This window comes from Rhodamnia argentea, chromosome 3 (genome assembly GCF_020921035.1).
Source record: "Rhodamnia argentea isolate NSW1041297 chromosome 3, ASM2092103v1, whole genome shotgun sequence".
NCBI lineage: Eukaryota > Viridiplantae > Streptophyta > Magnoliopsida > Myrtales > Myrtaceae > Rhodamnia > Rhodamnia argentea.
The window spans coordinates 8,205,836-8,229,172 of record NC_063152.1 but is presented as its reverse complement, the minus strand read 5'-3'; the positions used below and the strand labels follow the sequence as shown (position 1 = coordinate 8,229,172).

The following is a 23,337-nucleotide window of genomic DNA, read 5'->3' as shown; positions in this document are numbered from 1 at the left end:
TCAACAAAATCCAATGTAGAAAAATCTGCTTGCGCGATAGACACTCGCAAATCCACCATCGTGCTGGAGCAGAACAAAGAACCGGGTAAACGATACATGCTACAACGCCGTAAGAAAAGGGATACGGACACCTCTTCCACACCATGGCTCACTAAATATTCGAGCCATCTACCGAGAACCGAGTCAATCAATGGGGACCCCAGGTGCGTAGAGGATGAATTTCCTCACTCGAGGTGTGGTGCAGAGCACCTTGTTGACGAAATCCACGAAATTGGAGTACCACTAGCTGCTGCCTTGACATAGAAAGAAATCCATGCACAGATTGAAGGTCCAAGCGGAATGCCACTACTTGGACAAAATGCTGGTCTTGACAGCGTCAATCGTGCTCATGAAAGACAGGATATGACCGATTAAGTGGTCGGGTAATCCGCCGATGTAGTCAAGGTTCAAGATTTCATTTTGATGGAGATGAAGATCCCTGGCCATGTTCTTGAAACAGTTGGGAGACAAAGCGAGAGGAGAGAATTTGCAGAGCAAGACAGAGTGGGGAGACGATGGAATGGCGGAGCGAGAATCGTAGACAACAGAATCGTCCCGTTGAAGTAAAGATGAATTGCTGATTTGAATTTTCAAATTCTAATTTCTTCAAACAATTTCAATTTTTTTCATATAATCAATGAAGTATAAGTGTTAGCTGCATAGAGCTTCAACGGCCAAACTCTTCAAGACCCACGTGCATAGGCATGGGTCCGCGAGTGTATCCGAACAACGAGTTTTGTAAGTAATGCTATTTTTAGGATAACTAAATGAGTTTATTGGGAAATTAATTTAAATAAAGTCTGCTGCATGCATAGTTTTAATGAGATAAAAGGATTACTTAGGGGTTTTCTAGTTGGGGCATGTTTTTCCTTGGTTGTCAAAGCAAAAGAGCTTTTCCACGAACAATTGAAATTGAAGTTCCGTTTTTGGAGACAAATAAATTAGCATGAAAATGAGCGCTTATAGAATGTGACATTTTGTGAGATCAAGGCGTGGTTTATTATGTTAATAGTAGGGGAATGAAAAGATTTAAATTCAGGACTTCCTAATTTGATACCATGTAAGATTTTATGAGACAATCGCTAACTTTTTTTATTTGATGATTTTCTTGTCTTAGTTCAAGCTATTGATAGCACCACGTAGCGGGCAGGTTAATGCATTTTCCAAATTTATTATTCTTAAATTCAAATTACTCTAAAAGGAATTATCATAACAATTTCTCAACTATAAAGGGTTCGCTCTTTCCCTTCGCCAAAATCAAACAAGGGCAGAATTAAAGGCGTCAAATGGTGCGTAATCTTTTGTTTTCCAGTGAGAATATTAGGTTATTTCCTTTTTCTTTTTCTTTCTCAGCAGTGATTTGGCTTTTGGAGAGATGATAGCATTGTTCTTGGGCTTTCGTTAGGTCGCTTGATGGAACTTGGTTTCTCAATAGTAGGGGTGAGCATGGGCCGAGTGGGCCGGGTCCATACCTAAACCCCGAAACCGACCTCATTATAACCGGTTCCCAGTTTTTGGAACCGAGAACCGATCATGTTTGTCTTGGAACCTGTTTTGAAACCGACCCTATTTTTCGGTCCGGTTTCACGGTCTACCCGAGAACCTGTTTTTCCTTTTTTTTAATCAAAATAATATGGGCATTGATGAAATGAGCAACAAAAATTATAATACACCAAAAGCAACAATCCAAAAAATAATAATAAATAATAGTATGATCCACCAAAAGTAACAAACTCTGATATAAAAAATAAAAGTTGTAATCCACCAAGAGCAACAATGATCCTCCGTAACGCTGAATTAACATAGTGCAAGTCTTTCTATCACACTTCAATTTTCGTTGTACCCATTAAAAAAGAACTAAAATTGTATGATCCAAATAACATGCTAAAAGACATCACATTAAACGCACATGAACCAGCACCAGAAAAACTCAAACACCACGAGCATAAAACCAAACTCATAGTTATTTGGACACTACATTAGGGTTTTTTTTTTTTTTTAAGTAACTAAAAACCAGTTCTAAAACCGGTCCAGTGGGTCTTCACCTAAAATCGGGAATCGGACCGGTTTCAACCGGTTCCCAAAAATTGGAACCGAAACTTGGACCGGTTTGAGCAAGAACAAATTCCCGACCCTGTTTTTCGGGTGGGTCGATCCGGATTTCGGGTAAACTCGGTCCGGTTGCACACCCCTACTCAATAGTCACAAGACAATGCACCAATGTTCTATTTAGTAACGTTTCTATTTTTCTAATTCCGCTTTTCGGAACAAAAAAGAATCAAAAACATGTTTGGTAGTGTAAATAATTTTGAATTTGAATCTTTTGGACAAAAAAAAAAAAAAAAAAAAGAAATTTGATTCTAAAAAAAAATAGCACTTTTCAAAATCACCAAAAAGAACAAAATCTCAGTTCTTTTAAAAAAATAATTAAGTCCGCGTGGACTTTTGAACTTTTAAAAAATTAAAATTATATTTGAAAATTTACTAACAACTACTTTTTTATATTTAAAAATGAAATTTAAAATTTAACAAAAAATTTAAAACTTAAAAGGGGAAATTAAAAATTTAAAAAAATCAAAAGATAAAAAATGGGGGAATTTTAAAAAAAATTAAAAAAAGTTTAAAAAAATATTTAAATTTGTTTAAAAAAAGAAGAAATGTATTTCTATTCGGAAACAGAAATTTTATGTAGTTATTAAACGCGGATTGCTTCTCTAAAAGTCATATGTAAAATGGAATAAAAAAATACGATTCTAATCGGAATCACTTAGTTGGAATGCCAAATAGGCCCTTAAGTGCGTTCCTATTGTAAGTTTGTTTTGGGACAATGGCGGTGCATGCAGATTTTTACTGCCATAAAAATGTCAAGTCAAACATAATGCCTGTTTTGGGATCGGAGGGCTAACAGGGGTGGATTTGACACTAGCTAGTGTTTTTTTTTTTTAGATAAAAAAAATGCTTGTAGCAGATTTGAGATTGACTATAAATGTTGGAATTAACTCAAGAGATGCAGATCTTGAACAGTCTGGCAAAAGGTGAGTGATAGAATTGGAACTGGATGAGACAAATATCAAGGTTTGACGGAGATAAAATAGCAGTTGCACATTAAGAGAAATGTAAATAGATAGAGAATCCGAAATTAGTTAAAATGTCAAAGTGCAAAGACGATTTTCAATCACGAGACCAAAAGAAATGACAAGTTTATATCCGGCCTAAGGCTGAAATTCACAAACTATGCATGTTCATGCAATCTGCTGTTAAAAGTGAATTCGGAGAGTTCTAGTAGTTGTTTACCGCAAATTCAGAATCGGGTGTGCAAGTTGTACGAATAACTTCTCCAAGCGAGGGGAACTTTCGAGTATCTTCACTATACTACGAACTCCCTCATGGTCCGCTGCAACGTGGAACATTAGATGCCAATATTCTAAGGATGGAAGAAACACTTCTCTCGCCTCCCTTAAAGACAGCACCTAAGCATGTCAATTGTGGAAATTATTCACTTTTAACTCCTTCAAGCACAAAAGAAGTTCATTCATAAGACATGCGTATAGTTCCAACCATCTCTCACTATAGGCGACAGACCAAACAAATGAGCAAACAACCAGCAGGTGCTTCTCAAGAAAATCTTTTTATGGCACAATAGATTTTAGTCTTATCAATGTTTGGATGTATTGTCGGATCCATAATGGCGATAAGATGTGTATAAGTCCAATTACAAAAAGTTAAAAACAATCTCATTCCGCAAAAGTTCCACTGAATCTCCATAAGATGACTATGTTTCATTGAATAAACGATTATGAGCATGGCATATCAAGCCAACAAAAAATAATACAATTAGTCCTAAGCAAATGGCACAGTTGGTAATTTTGTCCGCAACTTGAATTAGAACCGACAGGGCTCAAAATTAATTAAGTTGGCTCGCAGGCACCAGCTCCCTATCACCAATGTCGTTACATGTCGTTACATGCTGCAATCTCTCGAGAAGCCCCTTGACTACATCCACACAAACCTTAACCTTATCATCTCCATAAGCATTTCGAAATTTACCTCGGCTTCAACCAAAGAAGATACTTCATCTAGTCTGAATTCTACTAACACTCTCTCAAAAGCAGAATACTTGCCCGATAAACGTAAATTGAGAAGATGAGGAGCGGAAATTTTCAAGATCGGAACTTCACCAATTCAGGGCATCAATCATCGAAAAAATAGCAACGTCACACGTGAAGACTCACCAGCGTAGTGCATCGGAAGAAGAACCGTGGCAACGCATAAATGTTGTCCTTGCGCGAGGTCAAATCTTCGAGGCCATGCCCGAAAGCAAAGAGTAGCCACCTATCAATGGTTGGCCCAACAGCAGAGTCGCTTCACGAGTGGAAGGCGAGACAAAGGAACTTCAAAGAGGAAGCTTTTCACCTTGATTGCGGTGCAGAGCAACAGCACGGCGTCCATGAAAGCAATGAAACTCTCCAACGTCATGCCATCAACATAGTCATCATCGGAGGGCATAGAGAAAGACATATGGGGATTAGCGGTCCAAGTGGATCGCCATCGCTCGGGCACGACACTAGTTCCGATGGCGTCTTTTGTCGTCAAGAAGGAGAAGATATGGAGGATGATGGTGTCGGGCAATTGGCTGATGTAATCCACTGAGTTTCGGGTTTCATCTCGACCCAAAGGAGGTCGTGATCGTGGACGTTTCCGTAGGCAAGATGGATCGGCGGAGAATTCTATTATCGCCATGTATGGAGGATTCTTCAAGCTTTTGCCTTAAGCTGCCGACTACGATGAAGCACTTAGGTTGGCAAACCAATTTATCAAAATATATATACTTAAGTTATATATCCAGGCACAAAAAAAAAATTCGTGAATAAAAAAAAAGAAACTCATTGATGATATTTTTATAATACATGACAATGGACCTTGTATATATACAAACACATATTTAACACACAATGTGTTCCAACATGTCGGAATTCTCTACTTTTTTGAGAAATTAAGTGTCGCATTTCGTATCATGTCGTGTCGAAATAAAAATGCCAAATGAAACCATGGAAGCATATATTCAAATAATTAACAGATGCAACTTACAAATTTAATAAAAACAAAAATTAACTGGGAAGAAATGAAATCGTCTTGATATTTTTAATAAAAGTGAAGTCGAGCCCATCTTGTGGGTCCACCAAGACATTTCTAAACTTGGAACAATCCCAGGTGCTCATTATTTTCTAATAGAGGGTGGAGAGATTCCCTAACGTGTGAGTTGGGTTTGGGATAAAACTGCGAACCCATTTAACACCTATGTATTTTTGGGCTTTGCCATTCTAAACATATTTATAACCTCACTAAACATAACTAATCCATATGATGACTCGGCCTCTCAATTATGATTAAGAAATGGGTCCGTGGCCTATTTTGATAATTCTAGTCTCCGCCATCATCTTCTTACTTTGGTCTCTCTCTTGGACAGATACAGGCCTTCACCACATGGCCATCGCCTCCTTGGAGAACAAGAAAAGAAAAAAGAAGAAGAAAGACGCGCATTAGATAAAATAGAGATGAACGGGAAAAGTATACCATAAGTATCATAACTTTTGTACGGCATTCACTTGAGTACCATAACTTTCAAAACGTTCACTTAAGTGGCATAACTTTCAAAAATCGTTCACTTGAATGCCATGTTGACGTGGACGTCGGAAAAACTGACGTGGTACGCTAGAAAAGTTACTGTAACATGCCGGAAAGCTGACGTGGCACACCGAAAAAGTTACCGTAGCACTCAAGTGAACGATTTTATTCCGACGTAGCATTTAAGTGAACGATTTTTTAAAGTCATAACACTTAAGTGAACGTTTTGAAAGTTATGTCACTCAAGTGAATGCCGTACACAAGTTATGACACTTCTAGTGTACTTTTCCCAAGATGAACAGAGAGCACATCGTTCAGGAAAAGCTTCAAAGTCAAGATCTCTCCTCACCGCCACTACGCGCACGGTTCATCTTCACGATGCTGCTGCACCTTGCCGCCATCCTCGCAGACATGGTTCGTCCCCTGGGATTTGACGACTAGCTCTCTTCTCACACCATGCCTTGCCTTCCTTACTGTGCCGCGCCAACTCTCACCCAAATATTATAAAAATGATGAAGATGGATTTTGGGGTTTGCGTCAGGAGAGCATCATGGGTGTAGCAAAGCCCATCAAGATTACACTCTTTTAACCATAAAGTTACGTGAGTTGTTGCAGTATTAGGTTTTGAGATAAATGACCAAAATGCATTTCGGTTGGGCCTTCTTTGAAACAATGAAATCACATCAAGTTCTTATTTAAAACAAGACTAAATTCAGACCCTTATTCAAAAAAATGATGATACTTCGGGTACTTATTTGAAATTTACCCTTAGGTCTCTTTTTTTTTAAATTAATTTTCCCTTAGGTCTATAACATGTACCTAATTTGCACTTCTTGAGGAAGAACAGAAAATTTATGGCCTAATATTAAAAAAAAACCCCTATAATTTTAGCATTTGTGACAATTATACCCAAAAATTTTTCTCATAAAAAATCTCAACTTTTACTTTTATCCAAATTCTACCTGTTTAATTGCCAAAAAAATCCCCAACTTTAACATTTGTCCCAGTTATATCCAAAACTTTTTTTTGTCTCATAAAAAAAACTTTTAGTTCTATTTTTATCCCAATTCTACCACCATCAGCCTTTCGTCCATAATTACCGTTAATTAATCGTACGCGCTTCGAGTTTTCTCACCGAACTTACCAATGAATCTTTGAAATTTAGAAATAGTAGGTTTCAAGGATGACAAGATTTTGGATCGTTAGTCCAAATATCTCCATGTCTAGCCCTTGTTTAGGCTGCTAAGTGCCGAAGAAAATACGCGACGTGCTGTGATGAATGACTCTATATCTCCTGGTAATATATAGAGGAAGCAAATAATAGAAGATAAATTTAGAGTTTTTTTCATATCAGCTTTGTTGAGGTGTAATTCATTAACAACGTGAAAAGACCATGTAAGATTAACTAATGGTAATTATGAACGGAAGGCTAACGGTGGTATAATTGGGACAAAAGTAATAGTTGGAGATTTTTGATGAGACAAAAAAAGAGTTTTAGATATAATTGGGACATATGTTAAAGTTAAGCATTTTTTTTAGTACTAGACTGGAAAAATTAAGACAAAAATAAAAGTTTGGGATAGAATTGAGACAAATGTAAAAATTAAAGTTTTTTATGAGACAAAATTTTTTTTGGATATAATTATCACAAATAACAAAATTGGAGTTTTTTTTTTTTGGGTATTAGGCCCAAAAAAATTTAGTGATATAATATTTATCTGCACTGTTGGAAGAGGTTCGCGTTTGCTTTCAATGACACAAACTAGAAGTACTATCTTTTTTTTTTTTTTTGTGGCTTAATTGGGTTTGAGCCTTGAGGGGATTTTTTTTTCCCGAAGAAAGGGTTTGCTAGCGTAACTAGATCATAAGTTCGACCTTTTGAAAATCAAAATATCTATCGCTAAGATTTGAGATTGCTTAAGACTTTTTATTCTAGTCGTTGTCTGTGTCCATGAGGTTCATTTTCCTCTGCCGGAGCGATCTTATTGCAAAGGTCTCTTCATCAAATGAAACAAGCTTATCGTCTAAATAGATCCTGTCTTTTAGTTGCTTGCTCGCCATCCGAGTACAAAACCTCCAACTTCAAAGCTCTTTTGGTGGCAAAATTCACGAAAAAACCCTGGAAGTGGATGATATCCATGGCCTAGAGCTTTCCCCACGCACGGAGTGATCCAAAGCAAATTCTGCGGCGGACGACCAAAATGCATAGAATGAAACCAATTTCCTCCTCCCGACTTCGAGACAAAGCGAAGAACCTCTGACGATTTCATCAATGCCTTTACATGACGGCCTAGTTCGCAACATCTCCCCTCCTCCTCGCTCATCGAAGACGCTATCGAGACCTATACGTCTTCTCCAAGTAGTGGCTATCCACCCGAACCGCCGCCACCGACCTACTTTTCTCCACCGGCTTCATCCGCCAAGCAAAACCGTGGTGGATGTTACTTCAAGAGTCAATTCCATCGTAAATTTCAAATTGATATGTTGTGGAACATTTATCTCGAAATATTTTTCTATTTCATAAAGAAATACCAAATCGGCACCCCATTTCACATTTACGTCAATTTAGGAGAACCAAAAGTCTGTTTTCTTCCCTTTGCTTTTTCCCTTTTTTCGATTTTTCTTTTCTTCTTCTTCCTTACGACAATTACTTTTTCTTTGAGTTTAATTTTGGTTCTCCAACTCTTTTTCCACAGTCGGCAAGGGAAACTAAAATAGGGTAAGTATAAAAGGAGCATTAAAGGACAAGGGAAACTCGGGGAACGACCGCAGAAGCCCTAGAATTTTTAATCGATGGCGGAGACCTCCGTGCACGGCGCCTGCCACCGCGAATCCTCCGGCGACCGGCCGAATCGCACCAAACAAAACCCACATCCTCCTCCTCCTTTGAAACGGAGCAGTATCCCTAGGGATTCATCAGCCCCTTGCCGGACGCCGCGATCCACCGCATCTTCTCGTTTCTGCCCCTCCGAGACGCCGTCAAGACCAGCGTCCTCTCCAAGTGCTGGCGGTCCACTTGGACCACCACCACCGACCTTGTCTTCGATGGAGAGATTGGTGCCTTGGGCTTCCCGTCCCTCGTCGACAGAGTCCTGAGCCAGTGCACCTCGCCCGCGGTGAAGAAATTCCACCTCACCGACTTCAGGTACGATGAGCCCGACCGCCCCAAGGTCGACCTATGGCTTCGATTCGCGGCGGGACGCCCTGTGGAGGAGCTCCACCTTAGGCCGTCTTTCTTCTCGCCGGTAAAGTATGAACTGCCGCAGTTCCTGTATAGCTTGAGTTGGTTGGCGCGTCTGGAAGTCAGTTTGTGCTGCTTCTCATTGGGTGGGATTATTAGGTGGCCATGTCTTAAGACTTTGGTGATCGAATATTCAGAGTTGAGTGATGATGTACTTGAGGGAGTTTTCAGTGGAAGTCCTGTTTTAGAGTCCGTTCAGTTCCGCGGGTGCAAAGGAGTGAAGAACATTATAATAGATTCAACAAGCGTGAAAGAGTTGGTACTCAACGATCACTGGTTCTCTAATCCGGACAGAATTTGGGCCCCGCATTTGCAGTCACTGCGTGTATTAGGCAGATGGTATCATGATTCCATGTTCAGACTTGACGATGTATCTTCTTTGGTTGAAGCTGAGTTAGTTTTTTCCATTCGAATTCGAACTGGAACTCTTGTATCTGATAAAAAGAGGATGTGCTGCGACTTGGTGAAGGGATTTTTTGAGAAGCTGCACGGAGTACCTACAATCACCATTGGCGGTTGGTGCTTGCAGGTACGAGCTCATTATTTTTACGTTTTAGAAGTGTCTGTGATTAGCACTGTCTAGTCATGTTTGCTGCCCAGGTCGAGTGACCTCAGGTCTCTGTGGCATTCTCGGCATTATTGTGAATGCCTGCATAAATAGTTACTGGTAGTGTTTCAAATTATAATTTAAGAACATATAGCGAACCGTGCGAACCGCAGAGCTTCTTCCCTCTGTTTAATTTCCAATAAATGGATCTGGGATCACTCTGTTGAGGACAATGAATGCCATTAGATATTGTTAATTATTATGGATGCTACTCAACACAACATTATTAGACGCTTGATTTTCGCAAAAAAAAAAAAAAAAAGATGCATAAATAGATCATTTGAAGGTGTGCCTTTTCAATTCATTAGATATTGTTAATTATTATGGATGCTACTCAACACAACATTATTAGACGCTTGATTTTCGCAAAAAAAAAAAAGATGCATAAATAGATCATTTGAAGGTGTGCCTTTTCAATTCATTAGATATTGTTAATTATTATGGATGCTACTCAACACAACATTATTAGATGCTTGATTTTCGCAAAAAAAAAAAAAGATGCATAAATAGATCATTTGAAGGTGTGCCTTTTCAATTCATTAGATATTGTTAATTATTATGGATGCTACTCAACACAACATTATTAGACGCTTGATTTTCGCAAAAAAAAAGAAAGAAAGATGTATAAATAGATCATTTGAGGTGTGCCTTTTCAATTCATTCTTTCAGTTTATATAGAAAAGTCATTTATCTGGAAATATGACAGAATAATGGATCTTAGGCTGGCAGAACCAAATCATGGTCTCTTGTCACATTTTGCTGTTGTTCGATAATATATCTTACAGAGATTTCTCATATTATTTTAAAATGGCAATGGACAGATTCACTTGGAAACTTCCATCAGTAACGAGGTTTGATGTCTCATGGAACTAACTAATAGAATTTTCAGATCATTCAAAGATCACAAGTTTTACATGAGAAGCATATGTAAATACTGTCGATTCGTAAAGAGATTCACTTTTTATTTCCGCTTGTGGTTTCCTATCGCTCTTTTCCTGGCTGGGAGACAGGATCAAAGGATAGATTGTCTGGATGGACCGTAATTTTGTTATTCTTTATTCATGTAATACAGGAAAAGAAATATTAATTATATTTTCTTTGTTGCTTGCTCGCTGCTTAGATTCTGTCCCTTTTGGAGTTGGAAGGACTGCCTTCTCCATTCTTCAAATGTCAGAACCTGATACTACATGGGCCAGTTAGTCAATGGGACCTTCCCGGGATAGCATACTTGCTAAAAAGTTCACAGTGCCTGGAAAAATTAGACATAGTCCTGACTGACCTCCCCCTTCAGGTTTGCTCCTTTGCTATGATATTTCAGTTCACTTCTTCTGCTGTCTTCTTTCTTGCACGAATGTTTAAACAGTGATTTACAACTTTGGAAGCACAAAAAGATGATCAGTCTCAAACTCTGTATTTATTTTAGCAATTGAAAATTGCCTATAACTCCATCAGTCAGCTCAACATTTGTACAGGGCAATATTAAGCTGTTGTTTTTCATGTCTTAAAGTAACCTGCATTGATGTACAGAAGGTTCTTTTGCTGCTATGTACATTAGGATCTTGAACTAATATGAGCACCTCGAGAGAGATGATGTTATATGGTATGGACGAGTTTAAGAGATCCAATTGATCTGTACTGCATATAAAGTAAAACTAACTAGCATGTGCGGTGGACAAATGATGGTTGTTTGTTTGAAATTTTAGTTAGCAGATGAATTTTTTTCCCTTGTGGATCATCTTCTAATGTGAAGTAAGTTTCTTAAATGGGGTATCTTTGTGCAGCTTGACCTCTTTGAAGAATCTGCAGAACGTTTTAACTTTGACGAAGGAGATTTTTTACCATCACGGAAGGGGAACTTCGACTTTTTGGTAAAACATCTCAAGAGAGTTGAGATCATCGGTTTTGGAGCTAATAGTTTTGGGTCAAAACATCTGCTCGCCCTGATTAAGTTTCTTCTTGGGGAAGCACTTGTGCTGGAGAAGTTGATTATCAAGACTGAATTGCCCACATGCCACGGACAAAAATGCCTTGACGCTGCTGTTCTGTCGAAACTACTTGGCACGAGCCGAAACGTACTCAGATATCAAAGAGCTTCCAAAAATGCCGAGGTTATCTTTGATTATCCTTTCGAATAGGTGTCTCATAAAAGCATGCGAAAATCCCGGTTTTGGGTTGGTCTCATGGCAAGGGTATGTTGCCCTGCACCCTACGCTGCTCATTCTTATTCACTCGCTTTTGACAGTAAAGTTACATGAACTGTGATATCAGGTTTTTAACATGTTCCTGATTTAAACTGGATCATTTGCAAATATGAACCTCCTCAAGGAAGGAGGTTAACAGCAGCGAATTTTCGACATATGAAAGGGATGTTTTGGTTGAGAAATTGCTCAGCTTTCTCTGTCTGAAAATTTGTTTATAATTTGGTTGCGTTTGATTTCAAAGACTCGAACTTGGAGTACTTCTGTGCTACCCAAAAGAAGATAAAGTGGAATTTTAACATAACCCTTTTTGTGGTTTAGTTTGGTTTTTTCCCGGCAAGAAAGTTGTAATCGGAACTAATCAGTATTTCGGGATTCGATTTTTAATCATTAGTCTTTCCATTAGCTCCGGCAAGTTTTGTCGGATGTTCGGGTGAGATTGTTTTAATTAATAGTTGGGGGATATTAAAAGAATAGAAAAGGTTAAAAAATTGTGCATCCAAGTTGAATGTTTGAGGACTTAAATGCACGAAATGTGAGTTTTCGCACTCAAGCGCATTATTGGAACAGTTGTAGGACTTATTCAGTAATTTTAAGGAAAAAAATCTCATAGAAAATTATGGGGTTTACTAAATTTTTTTAGGCCTATTATTAATGAACTCAACATGTAATTTGTCAAAACAAGGGAGTCTTTAGAGACCTAAAAGCGAGCATGCATGATCTAATGGGTGCTGGGTAGATTCGAGAATAAGAATCTAACATACACGATTGGTTATAGGGTAAACATTATAATATTTTAATTTAGACTCTGTTCGTTTCGCAAAAAATAAATAATTTAAAAAAGGTTTTTCTAAAAATAATCATTTTTATTGCTTGCAAAATGATAAATGGAAAATATTTCCATACGAAACTATTTTTTATTGATTAATTATTTCGAGAGATAAAAGTTATTATTTTTCAAGAAAATATTTTACAAATCATTCTTTTTTTAATGAAACATAGAGAGCCTTCGTTTTAATTTAATGTTACGATTAGCTGGTGCATGATGCTCAGTAGATGAGCAACCATACTAGGATTTTAGAATACTCAATTAAGTGAAAATTAAATTATCGGATAACTTGATTATTAAACACAAATAATGAAGAGGTTAAGTGCCATAATTAAATAATGTGAATTTTATTATACTGGGTAAATAATAATTTATTGCAAAAACTACTAATAGTTCATGATTTGTATTATTACACCCATTAAAAGTAATTTGATAGAATTTATATTAAAAGGCCGTAATAATTCTTGACTGACTTATAATCATCGGATATTGCATTATAGTTCTAATCTTACTTTTATGATTATAATTAGATGCGAGTAACTTGTAAGTTACATATCAAATTTATAATTTGAAGAAACAACATTATAATATTAGGATTTAATCTTCACGTAGTTAAACTAATTAAAAGAGTTTCAAGCTTGTTGATTTTATTCTTAGATTATCCTGCAAATCAAATAAAAAATATATCTCCCGTATTCATTCTGAGTTTAATTTTATTTTCACAAAATCGTTATTGTTAATTCGATGTTATTTCATATCGCAAATCAAAGGGCGAGAGGTGTGCCCTTAACCTTTGTCTAACTCAAAAATAGTGAGGAGCATACCGAGCCAAAATTAAGAATCTTTTTATCCTAGGTGTCTAAGAAACACACATTTATAAGGGGATGAAAAAATAAAGAAAATATCGAATGAGTTAGTATATCACGTAAGTCGATTTCTTAATACATTTTTTTTTGTCTCTACGCATAAGTTTAATTTTAGTCCTCCTCCCATCGAAATCTTCTAATTTGTTTTTGCAATCAGATTCATTATTCAGTCATGCTTGCATAAATAACTCAAAAGAGAAAAATTCCGATAAAGAAAATTTTCAGCCTAAAAATGGAATAAGAATAAAAAAAATTGAAGGATAAGACAGTGTGTTTAAAAAAGGATAGTAAATTGGATCGAAGAGGAAAAAATATATATTCCAAATCGAATCAATAACTAATTGATCTAATCAAATTGAGTTTTGCAGAAATTAGAATAAAGAGGGAAAGGGTAGAAAGAAAAAAGAAAAAGCAAAAACCTTGGAAAAGTCGGGGGAACATCCGCGGAGACCTCAGAATTTCAAATCCATGGCGGGGACCAACGTCCACGGCGTCATCCACCGCAAATCCTCCGGCGACCGGCCGAGTCGCACAGAAGGAAACCGAGCTCCTCCTTTGAGGCCTAGGGATCTCATCAGCGCCTTGCCAGATGACGTGATCCGCCGCATCTTCTCATTCCTGCCGCTCGAAGACGTCGTCAAGACCAGCGTCCTCTCCAAGCGGTGGCGGTCCACTTGGATCACCACCAACCACCTCGTTTTCCATGGTTTCCATGGACTCCGGCGCCACAATCACGGCACCTACACCTTTGACTTCCCGTCCCTTGTTGACAGCGTCCTGATTCGGTGCACCTCGCCCTCGGTGAAGAGTTTCCACATCACCCACTTCAAGTACGACAAGGCCTGCCGCCCCAAGCTCGACCTCTGGCTCCGCTTCGCGGAGGTGTGCTGCGTGGAGGATCTTCGCCTGCTTCTGATTACCGGGCTGCAGTTCTTGTATAAACTGCCGCCGTTCTTGTATTGCTTGAGCTGGTTGGTGCGCCTGGAAGTTGGTTTGTGCTGTTTTTCGTTGAGTACTACCATTAGGTGGCCTTGTCTTAAGGTCCTGTTGATTGAATATTCGGAGTTGAGTGATGAAATCCTAGAGAGAATTGTCAGGGGAAGTCCTGTTTTAGAGTCTCTTGAGTTACATTGGTGCAGGGGCGTGAAGAACATTATCATAGATTCGACGAGTGTGAAAGAGTTGGTGCTCATCGGCAACGAGTATTATCATAGATTCGATGATGTGCTGTGATTTGCTAACGAAACTTCTTGAGAAGCTACGCGAAGTTCCTAAGATCACCATTGGCGGTTGGTGTTTGCAGGTACCAGCTCGGTATTTTTAACCTTTATAAGATGTGCTCGTGTTGAATGATGTCCGTGATTAGTCTTACTCTCTCATCACACTAGGCTGCTGTTCCATAATACTCTTACAGAATAGTATTCTCAGAATATTTTACAGAGGCAATGGATGGATTTTCTTGGAAACTTCAGTCACTAACGTGGTTTGCTGTCTCATGTGAGAACTACTAGAATTGTCAGATCCTTCAAGTGTCACAAGTTTTATGTAAATAGTCTCGATTCCTAAAGAGATTCATATGTTCATTTCTCCTTTAGTATCCTTATAGGTCTTTTTCCGATTGAGAGACAGGGTCAAAGGATGTTTTGTTATTCTTTGTTCAAGTTAAACAGGAAAATAAATACTAATTGATTTTTCTATTTTGCTTGCTTGATGTGCTTAGATTCTGTCCGTGTTGGAGATGAAAGGAGTGCTATCTCCATTGTCAAATTGTCAGGATCTGATACTATGCGCACGAGTTTGTCAATGGGACCTTCCTGGCATAGCCTACATGCTACAAAGTTCCCAGTGCCTGAAAAAATTAGTCATACATCTGACTGGCCTCTCCCTATTGAAAGTATGTTCCCTCAGTATGATATTTTCAGTTCGCTTCTTGTTCTAACTTCCTCTACGCATGAATGTTTAAACAGTGAGTTAAAACTTTAGAAGCACATAAAGATGACCGATCTTGAACCCTTACTTATTCCAACAACCGAAATTTGAAAGTAACTTAGTCAGCATGCTCTACATTTGTGCAGGGCTACCTTAGGCTGTTTTAGGTCATGTCCTAAAGTAACTGCAGTGTCTTGACCAAAAAAAAAAAAGAGAAGTAACTGCAGTGTCATACTGGAGGTTCTTTTGCTGCCATGCAACGTTAGGATCTTGAACTAATAGATTAGCGATGAGTTCCTAGAAAGAGAAGATGTTTCATTGTGTAGACATATTTAAGAGTTCAAATTCATTATTACTCGATATGAACTAGAACTATCATCTTAGATGGACTAATGAAAGTTGCTTTTTTTTTCACATTTTAGTGAGGCTTTTTTTTTCGTGGATCCGCATCAAATTTGAAGTAAGTTTCTTAAATGGTTAACTATGTGCAGTTTGGGGTTGACAAAGAATTTGAAGCACGTTTTAACTTTGACGAAGAAGATCTTTTGCGTTCACGGAAGGGAAACTTTCAATGTTTGGCAAAACATCTCAAGAGAGTGGAGATCATCGGTTTTGCTAATAGTTTTGGGTCGAAACATCTGCTGGCCCTGATTAAGTTTCTTCTTGGTGATACACTTGGGCTGGAGAAGATGATTATCAAGGCTGATTTGCATGCGCAACATGGACAAAAACGTCTAGAGACCGCTGATCTTTTCAAAGTACTTAGTGTGAGCCGAAATGTGCTCAGCTATCGAAGAGCTTCCCAAAATGCTGAAGTTATCTTTAAATTTCCTTGTAAATAGGGGTCCCTTTAAAAGCATAGATTCGGATTTCTAAACTTTTTTTTTTGTTTTTGGGTCGGGGGGTTTCTAAACTTGAAGGAGCCTTACACTGCTCATTCTTATTCACTCTCTTTTGACAGTAAACATGCACCTAAGTTACACTTCTTTCAAGTTTAGCTTAGTTTAGTTGTAAATATGAAGTTCTCGAGGAAAGATTTTAATAGTAGTGTTTTAGATAATGGACATATGAAAGTGTGTTTTGGATAAGATATTTCTCATGTTTCTCTTCTTTTTCAAGCAAAATAGAAAAATGAGGGGTGTATCATTTATGTGCACTCTTGGAAGATTAAGGTTATACATTTTGGAAATACTAATGTGGCAAAGACATCTTTGCAATTTGATTTCGAAGATAACTTTGAAGTACTTTGCTGCCCAAAAGAAGATAAACTCGAAATTTGAATATAAACATTTTTGTGGTTAGTTTCAGTTGAGCTTTTTGAAAATCAAAGCAAACTGTGAGATCAAACCATGGTACATGTTTTATAATTTGATTTTGAAGAAAACTTTGAAGTACTTTGTTGCCCAAAATAAGATGACCTTGAATATTTTTTTTTTTTGGGTTGAAAAACTCGAATATTTAACAAAACCACTTTTGTGGCTAATTTCGGTTCACCTTTTTGAAAATCAAAGCAAACTGCGAGATCAAACCATGGTACATGTTTTATAATTTGATTTTGAAGAAAACTTTGAAGTACTTTGTTGCCCAAAATAAGATGACCTTGAATTTTTTTTTTTTTTGGGTTGAAAAACTCGAATATTTAACAAAACCACTTTTGTGGCTAATTTCGATTCGACTTTTTGAAAATCAAAACAATGCGCGAGATCAATCCCTAGAACATTTTTCAATTTTTATTATCCATCGTCAAATTTTGAAATAGCTTAAATTTTATAATCTAGTTCAGCTGGAATTTTTACTATGTGTAATTATGTACCTATGAGGTACATTTTCTCTATGAGAATACTAATATATTGTTTGAGATGTGCTGTGTTTGTGTGAATTTGGAAGTTCAAAGAATCAGCAACAAAGAGCACATTTGTGACATCCCAATATTTTTCCCCCTCCCCACTCATTCTCTCTCCTTCCACTCCCTCCCTTTCTCTTTTTTTATTCCCTCCCCCCACACCCCACGTTCTCCACCCACTCTCTCTCTCTCCCACGTTCTCTCTCCCTCTTCCTTTTTCTTTTGTCTCCCACTTGTCCCCCCATTTGATTCCTCCTCCCTCATTCGGACGACAGCCCCCCTTTCCTCCTCCTGTTCATCATCTTCTTCCTGGTCTTCTTCTTCTTCTTCTTCGCTGGTCTTCTATTTGGAGCGAGAAGAACCCCCCACCCAACGTCTTCCTCTGTTGTTGCTTCGCCCGACCGACGCCACCACCGCTCGCGTTGTCGCCGCGCCGCCAAAAGCCCGCCTTGCGTCGCCGCCGTTGCCAACCCAACCCCGACCCGTGAGCCACCGCCGTCGCCGCCCCGCCGAGCCACCTCCGTCGCCGCCCCGCCGAGCCACCTCCGTCGTTCGTCACTCCCCGAGCCTCCTCCGCCGCGAACCACCGAGCCACTCCGTTAGCCTCGCGACCCACCTGCATCCCGGAGCCGAGTCCGAGCCGAACCCCCGTGTCCCGAGATCTCACCCGACGCGGACCCGAGCCCCCTCACCTTGGCCTCCTTTGTTCCTCGCCCGAGACCCACTAGATCTGGGTGTTCCGCCACCGGAATCGCAGCCTCGCCGTCGACCCGTGAGCGTGGAGCCGAGATCTTCCGTTCGGTGAACAGTGCTGTGAACAGTAACGGGTGAACAGTAACCAGTGAATAGTATTCGGTGAACAGTACGGTGTACAGTGTTCTGTGAACAGTCGTGAACAATACTGGTGTGAATAGTGCTTCCGGAGACCGTGAACAGTAACTCCGGCGGTGAACAGTAATTCGGTGAACAGTAATTCCGGCAATGAACAGTATTTTCGACACCGGTCTCAAAGTTCGTGCTGAGGAATTTTCAAGAGTCGCCGATCGTCGTTGGGCCGGGCCGAGCTCGCGTTGCCGCCGCTCGAGTTGAGACTGCCCGAGCTAGTTAAAATTTGTGAGTTAACCCCTACCTCTTGGTTAGGACGCTAATTGCGTTCGGAGTAGTTTAATTAGATTATTAGGTATTTAGGTAGCTCGATTAGGGCCGGTTTATGTTAGAAATTGGGTTTAGGTTCAATTGCCCTAATTGGTTAAGCTAGTCTAATTAGTAAGAATTTTATACCTAATTAGATTAGATTGATTGGTTGATCCGATTGTTTGAACTGTTTGATCGCGAGCGAGCGATAGGTCAGAGACGAGTGCGCAATTGGAATTGAAATTGGGATTAATAATTGACCGGCTGCAATTGATTAATTGAATTATTGAATTGTTGGCCGTGAGTGCCGGTTTGGCTGTTGATTGCCGTGGGGGTCCGATTAGAGGTTAATCGCCCCAAATTGCTTGATGTGCCGGTCAATTTAAATTGCGCATTCATGTGACCACGTATGAGATAAAATTGCATGTTTTTGCACGAAAACGGCCTTGGGCCAAGTATTTGAACATGCGAGTATGAGCATTCGACCTAAATCCAAGATAAGAACCGGCCGGTTGTCGAAGTGCCTGTGTGGTCACATAATGGGATAATTCCGACGATCATTGTCTTCTGGTCGTTCGGTCCCGGCAATCATTGTCTTCGGTTTGTTGGATGCGCGTCGGTCATTGTCTTCTGGCTGTACGTTTGCCGGTCGCAGCTTGTGAAGGGCCGAAGCCTTTTCGGGATTCCTGTTAGCTCCGTGCCGTGTCGACAATCATTGTCTTCCGGTTGGTCGAGCGGAGTCACATGGACTATCAGACGCCGTCGCCGGATGGGTGGTCACATGAGAATTATCGTCGGCCCGGGGGTACCAGGGGACGATTCGTGAGTTGTATAATATATCCGTCCCGGGGGTACCAGGGGGATTATTATCGTCGGCCCGGGGGTACCAGGGGACGATACATGAGTTACCTAAAATATCCGTCCCGGGGGTACCGGGGGGATTAATATCGTCGGCCGGGGGGTACCAGGGGACGATACTTAATATTCTAGATATGTCCGTCCCGGGGGTACCAGGGGGACTATCGGTCGTCCTTTTTGAAGGAATAAAACGATGCCTGGTCCGCCGAAAGAGCACCAACCGACTAGTGTGCTAGCTAGCACCAACCGACTAGTGTGCGGGACCTACGGGTCGGATCTGATAATAAATGGACTACATGTGGTGTCCTGTGCATGCAAGTGCTGTGATGCCTTGCGGTGGTGAATTGATTTGATTGGGTGACTGTTGAGTCGAGTTTGCATTGCATTACGTGTGGCCCGGAGGGTAAGTTTGCATGTGGTTGAAATATTTGCTTTATGCTGATGTGTTAATTTTTAGGGTCTACGAGCGAATCAACGTCCTAACCGAGCTTAGGCGTTGACTCACCGAGATTTATTTCTCTGACCCCGTCGTGGGCTAACATTTTCGGGTCCCGAGTGATGAACCCCATGGATGCCAAGATTTGACTGCTGGATTAGTCTTTTGAAGTAGATAAGGGTTTAACCTTACCCGACCCCGTGTCTTTTTGAGGTCCTAGTGAGCCGCCCCGAAGTATGGGGTTGTGTCTTTTACGTAGCTCGGTAGGGTTAAGTTTTATCTACTCGGGCCGTTGAACAAAGTTGTTTGTGAATTGATTGTGGTAAATTTTTCCTGCTATACTATCCCATTGTTTTTAATTGTCCGGGAGATTTGCACGTTCCGCATGCGCCGTTATTTTATAGGTCGATAGCTTACCCGGGACGCTATCCTTCATGACCCGAGGCGAGTAAGGTAGGGATGTCGCGAGCTCGAGAGTCGGGGCGTGACAACATTAAAAGAATCAAAGGTTTTACCAATCGGTTTCGGTTCGATTCGAAACATAAATTGCTTCCACTTGCATACAATTGGGGTCAAATAATGGTAATACAGATTTGTTCCTTTTGACATTCATTTAGCCGAATCGAGCTGCATAATGTTTGCCCCTGCTCTCTTGCTCAAATAGAGGGACCCTTGAACCATTATACGTTTCTACAAGGTATAAAAACTACTACTCTTCTTCTTCTTCTTCTTTTGCTTTTTATTGCAAAGGTCTTCATCAAATGAAACAAACTTATCGTACAATGGTCCTTTAGTTGCTTGCTCACCATCTGAAAAAAAAAGCCTTCAACTTTAAAAGCCCTTCGTGTGGCGAAATTCAAAGAAGCCCTGGAATGATATCCGTGGCCGAGAGCTTTGCCTACGATCGGATCCACGACAAATTCTTTGGCGTACAATCGATTCGCACCGAATGAAGCCAATTTTCTCCTTCTACTCCTTTAAAATAAAGTGAGGAACCTCCACAGTTTCATTAGTGTCTTTACCGACAACCTTGATCCACGGCATCTTCTCCCTCTTGTGCATCGAATACATTGGCAAGAGTTAATGCCATGATAAATTTCAAATTGATATGCCATGATACATTTACCTCATTAATTTTTTATTTCGTGAAAAATTCCAAACCCGCAACCCATTTCACATTTACCTCAAATTAATTTTCTTTTTTTTTAGTAGGCTTTATTTATTTACAAATTGATAAGAGATAATCATCCGAGGATGATTGTTTATGTTATTTGGATGTACGCATATAAATTCACATGCAGTGTATATTTGATTGGTATCTTGCAGGCAATGAATGTATGACATCGGTAGTCTTTTTATACGGTATAGGAAAGAGAAAAATTATAAAGAATGCCCAAAGGTGCCGTGAAATCCCAAAATAACATTTACTTAAAGTTGCGAGCATCAATTGAAATTAGGACTCATTGTTTTGTGCCGTTACGATTTACAACGCAAATTATTGCGGGCTACCCACCGGATGACTATGGATAGTTTTTAAAAGGGTTGAGGATAATGGACCGATCGGAATCATCCGGATCGGATTGAATTGGCCGATTAGGTACGGCTCTCGCGGGTTTTGGTCTAGTTTTTGGTTCCATATAATTGGAACTGGTTAAGGTCGGTGCGATTTCCAGTTCCATGGAGAAACTGGACGGTACGGATCAGACCGAACAACCTTTTTTTAAAAGAAAAAAAATCTAAATGTAAACCTAAACCAAAATCTAAGATGTTTATGATGCTTAGTGCGATTTTCAGGTTTAGCGACAATGCGACACAATTAAGGAAAGGTGGTCCAATGATTGGACCGCCTAAGAATCCGTCCTCCCGGTCCGGTTCTCGGTTCCAAGGTGGGACCGGACCGGATCGGGAAATGATCACTCCTAATTTTTAATTGAAAAAAAACCACCAAAAATCCTAAACTATGTCCACCGTGACACATTTACCATAAACATTTTTTTATAATACCGAAAACCCCAAACTTGTATTCGTGTGACATATTTTTTTTATGACACAAAAAATTTCAACCTTATACCAATGTGACACATTTATCCCAAATTATTTTTTTGTGATACAAAAAACCCCAAACTTGTAGGCGGGTGACTCATTACCCTAAATTTTAAGGTAAATATGTCACGCGGATACAAGTTTAGAGTTTTTAATGTCACAAAAAAAGTTTGGGGTAAATACGTCACTGTGATATAAGTTTGGGGTAAATGTATCACATGGATAAAAATTCAAGAGTTTTTTATGTGACATAAAATTTTTAGAGTAAATGTGTCATAATGGATATAGTTTAGGATTTTATATACACTGCATTTACACTCATAGCTTAGAAGATACCAATCAAAAATACACTGCATTTGAGTTTGCATGTCCCCAATGAAATAATATACACAATCGTCCCCAGGCGATTATCTCTTATCAATTTGTAAATTAGGGTGCTGGTTCGGAATTTTTTGGAAAATAAATATAATTAATTTAAGACAAATATACCAAATCATACCAATTTGAAAATTATCATGAAGTAACATCTACATAGCCATTGGAGAAAAAAGAGGTCAATGGCGGTAGTCCAGGTGGGTCTTGATAATGTCTTCGATGTGCAAGAGGAGGAGATGTCACAGACTAGGCCGTTCGGTAAAGGCGCTAATGAAACCGCCAGGATTCCTCGCTTCATTTCAGAGGAAGGGGAGAAGAAGGAGAAAGTGGCCTTCCTTCCGCGCAATTCGATTGTTCGCCGCAGAGTTTGCTTTGGATCACACCATGGGAAGCCCTCTCGGCCATGGATACATTCCCAAGGTTCCTGGGAATTATGCCGCTGAACGGGCTTGAAAAGTTGGAGGTTTTGTATTCGGATGGTGAGCAAGCAGCTAAAGAACGGATCCATTTTAGAATGTATGTAGTCCAGTGAATTTCGGACCACTGAACAGTAAGTTTGCTTCATTTGAGGAAGACCTTTGAAATAAGAAACAACAAAAGAAGGTTCTACCCCAGGCATATACAATGCGGCTTGATTCGGCTTAACGAATATTTAATGGAACAAACCTTAGACCCAAATTGGGCTAAAGTGAAAGCAAGTTATGTTCCGAATTGCGCTGAATCTAATTGATAAAATCTTCGATTATTGTAATGAAGTACCAGCTACTTTAGATTGAAGAATCTAAAGTTATTTCAAATCTTAATGATAGCTAATAAATTGTGCTTTGATTTTCAAAAAGTCGAACTTATCGTCCAGTTCTGCATGCAAATACTGTCCTGGTTCATGTAACTTTACTGCGGAAAGAGAGTGAATACGAATGAGCAGTGTAGTGCCCACAGCAATATACCCTCTTGCCATGAGATTAATGGGAATCCCCGGTTTTCATATGCTTTTAGAGGGACACCTTTTTATAAAGGTAAGTTGAAGATAACTTCAGCAGTTTTGGAAGCTCTTCGATAGCTTAGCACATTTCGGCTGACAGCAAGAAGTTCCATAGCAACAGCAGCTTGAAGATGTTCTTGTCCATGCTGTGTGCACAAAGCAGCCTTGATGATCAACTTCTCCAGCACAAGTGCATCCCCAAGAAGAAACTTAATCAGGGCGAGCAGATGTTTCAATCGAAAACAGTGAACTCCAAACCCGATGATCTCAACTCTCTTGAGATGTATCACCAAACATTCAAAGTCACCCTTCTTTGAGCACAAAAAATCATC

The 23,337-nt window shown here is 39.5% G+C and overlaps 1 protein-coding gene and 1 pseudogene across 1 annotated transcript in view; one reads left to right on the top strand and one right to left on the bottom strand.

Moving 5' to 3' along the window:
• LOC125314035 (disease resistance protein RPV1-like) overlaps nt 1-23,337 on the bottom strand; it is a 147,636-nt gene that overhangs the window by 52,539 nt on the left and 71,760 nt on the right. The window lies entirely within an intron of this gene.
• On the top strand, nt 8,458-11,647 carry LOC125314360 (annotated as a pseudogene).